General features: G+C 34.1%; 1 pseudogene; it reads right to left on the bottom strand.

Annotated features, from left to right (window-relative positions):
* Positions 1–2,024: 2,024 nt before the first annotated feature.
* LOC118606299 lies at positions 2,025–2,143 on the bottom strand (annotated as a pseudogene).
* Between the last annotated feature and the right edge of the window lie 1,128 nt (positions 2,144–3,271).

Here is a 3,271-nt window from a genome sequence, read left to right as displayed (position 1 = left end):
GTATTGAACTTATTGTGTGGTTCAAATCTTCTATATCCTTATCAGTTTTTATTTGCATAAGACAGTCATTGAGAAGAGCTATGTTAAAATCTCCTGACATGATGGTAGATTTATCAGGTCCTCCTTGTAACACTATCAAATTTGTTTTATATGTTTTATGGCTATGTTTTTAGAATTTTTAAATCTGCCTGGAGAATAACCACTTTTATCATGTAGTAACTCTCTTTATCCCTGCTGTTTGCCTTAAAGTCGATTGTCAGGTATTAATATGACCAGAACAGTTTTAAAAAAATATTTTTGTATTCATCTTGTATTGCCAATCCAATGTTTAACATTTATTTATGCATATTTTATTGAGATATAATTCACATACCATAAAATTCATTTTTAAAAAGTTAAGTGATCTAGTTGTGCAAACCATCACCACTACCTAGTCCTAGAACATTTCCATCTACCCCTAAAGAAACAATCTACCCATCAACTGTCACTGTCCATTTCCTTTTCCTTGGCACTTGGCGAATCTACATTCTGTCTTTATGCATTTTCTTCTTTGGGGCATTTCATATAATGGAATCATAGGTTCTATGGCCCTTTGTATCTAGCTCGTTTTACCTAGCATAAGGTTTCCAAAGTGCATCCAGGTTGTAGTCTGTGTCAATACTTCATTTCTTTTCATGGCTGAATAACATTCCATTGTATGAATCTACCATGTAATGTTTACCCATTCACCAATTGATGGACATTTGGGTTTTCCAATCCATTATTTTTATATGTACACTCATGTCTTTCAAGTTTCTTTTACAAACAACATGGAGCAAAATTACATTTCTAAAACTTAATCTAACAATCTGTCTTTTCACTGGTGAGCCTCTTCCATTGTGATTGTTGTTATTGGGATTTATTTCTAGTGTTTTATTTTGTCATTTCCACTTATCTGCTATTCTTTTTTGCTCCTTTCCCCTCCTTTTTTCCCCCTTCTATTGCATTTATATAACTGTTTTTTTTTTTTTTGAGTGTATTTTTTAATACCTTTTCACTCCATCTATTGGTTTGGAAATCTTACATTCAATTTCAAAGCCAAAAAATCTCTTCCCTCTTCCTAAACAACAAAAGGGCTTTAGAATCTGCTAACTTTGGTTATTCCCCTTTGATTTTACGTTTCTCCAGCTGAGAATTCTTACTGTTTTTCTTATTTAGATTTATATCCTTATTTATGTTTCTTGAATTCCTTCCCTTTCTTCTCTGTTTAATTCTAGTCATCTGGAATCACCTACTTTAGTCGTTTTTTTGGTGACAATGCCAGGTTAACTGTTACTTTCCCTAAGCACTGTAAAGACGCTATTACATTGTTTTCTATAGTTTTTTATTTCTGTGGAGAAGTCTGTCCCTTCATGGGGAGACTGTCTTTTCTCTTTGGTTACTTTTAAGATCTTTTCCTTGATGATCTGCGATTTTATTACCAGTGTGGATTTATTTTTATTTTTCCTGCTCAGTAGTCATTCTCTGAGTCTGTTGACTCACGGATTTCATTACTTCTCAGACATTATTGCTGAATACTGCCTTCGTCCACACTTGTGGTTCTTTACTCCTAATCAATAATGCGTGTGAGTGTGCGTTGATATTTTCACTTTGTCTACCATATTTTTTAATCTCTGCTTTATATTTTCTATTTGTCTCTGTGTTGCATTTAGAACAGTTGTGCCATTCTAGCTCTCAATTCTAATTTGCTGTTTAATGTATTGGTTGAACTTTCCATTTCTATTTCTATATTTCTTTCTTTCTTTCTTTCTTTTCTTTCTTTTCTTTTCTTTTCTTTTCTTTTCTTTTCTTTCTTTCTTTTCTTTCTTTCTTTACTTTTCATTTCTCTTTTCTTGTCTGTTTCTCTTCTCTCTTTTCTTTTTCTTTTTCTTTTCTTTTCTTTTTTCTTTTTTTTCTCTTCTCTTCTCTTCTCTTCTCTTCTCTTCTCTTTTTTCTCTTTTCTCTTTTCTCTTTTCTCTTTTCTCTTTTCTCTTTTCTCTTTTCTTTGCCTACAGCGCCTGGTATGCCTAGGTGGTCTCCTATCCAAGTACTAACCAGGCCCAACCTGGCTTAGCTTCCAAGATCAGATGAGATCGAATGTGTTCAGGATAGCATGGCCGTAGATTATATTTTTTATTTATAGAAGTTTCATGTGGCTGTTTCTCATTTCTGCATGTTATTTTTTTTATAGTCTTTTTTTCCTTTTCTTTTGTAATTTCAGTTCCTTTTGATTTTAATCATTTGGAACATGTTTCCTCTCAAACTATTTTAACATTTAGAATTTGTGCAGAATTTATACTGCTGTTTCTTATAGACTCTTGCTCATGGTGGATTTTTCCTATGTAGTTTAGTCATTTTTTATTTTGCACTCAAATTAAACACAGCTTTATCTCTGAGAATCCCATGTGGCCTGTATTGAGGACCTGTCTCTCAAGAGTGGTATTGTGTTTGCTTCTGCTGGATACCCTAGTGGGGCCGCTGGCCCAGCACCAACTCATATCGCTATTTCTCACTTTGGGGTTCCTGATATTTTTCCTGGTTTCTCTGAGCCCATGGGTGAACTTTTTTTCTAGAACCTTCTTTCCTGGAGGATGAATGCCTTTGAATATCTTGAATTTATTCAAGAACCTCAGTTTATAAATCCTTACCTTGCTTTGGGCTGTATTGAAGTGGCAATGGTGGGATGATCATCTTGTTCCCTCTCTGAAAGGGAGCACTTTTAATGTTTTACCATGAAGAATGTTTGCCATAGATGTTCAGCTCTAATATTTAAGAGTTTCTATTTCTACTTTGCAAAGTCACATCAAAGAACGTCTGAGTTATTTCCAGTTTGGGGCAGTTATGAATAAAGCTGCTAGGGACATACATACAGGTTTTTTGTGTGAAGATAAGCCTTCATTTCTGTGGACAAATGCCTAGGAGTGTATTTATTGGGTCATGTGATAGTAGAATGCTGATTAAAAAAAAATAACTCTGTTTTCTAGAGTTGCTACACCTTATATAGTCCCATCTGAAATGTACGAGTGATCTGGTTTTTCAGCATCCTCAGCAACATTTGGTGTTGTCACTTTTTAAAAATCTTAGCAGCGTAATATTTTAACAGTTCCGATAGGCGCATGATGATATGTCATTGTGGTTTGAATTTGCATTTCCCTGATGGCTAATGATGTTGAACATCTTTTTTATGTGCTTATTATTACCTGCATATCTTTGGTGAAATGTATTTCTAGAATTCATGTCCTTCCCTCATTTT

This window comes from Rousettus aegyptiacus, unplaced genomic scaffold (assembly GCF_014176215.1).
Source record: "Rousettus aegyptiacus isolate mRouAeg1 unplaced genomic scaffold, mRouAeg1.p scaffold_m13_p_7, whole genome shotgun sequence".
In the NCBI taxonomy this organism is placed as follows: Eukaryota; Metazoa; Chordata; class Mammalia; order Chiroptera; family Pteropodidae; genus Rousettus; species Rousettus aegyptiacus.
Note: the sequence above shows the minus strand (reverse complement) of the source record. Positions and strands in the feature narration are given on the sequence as shown.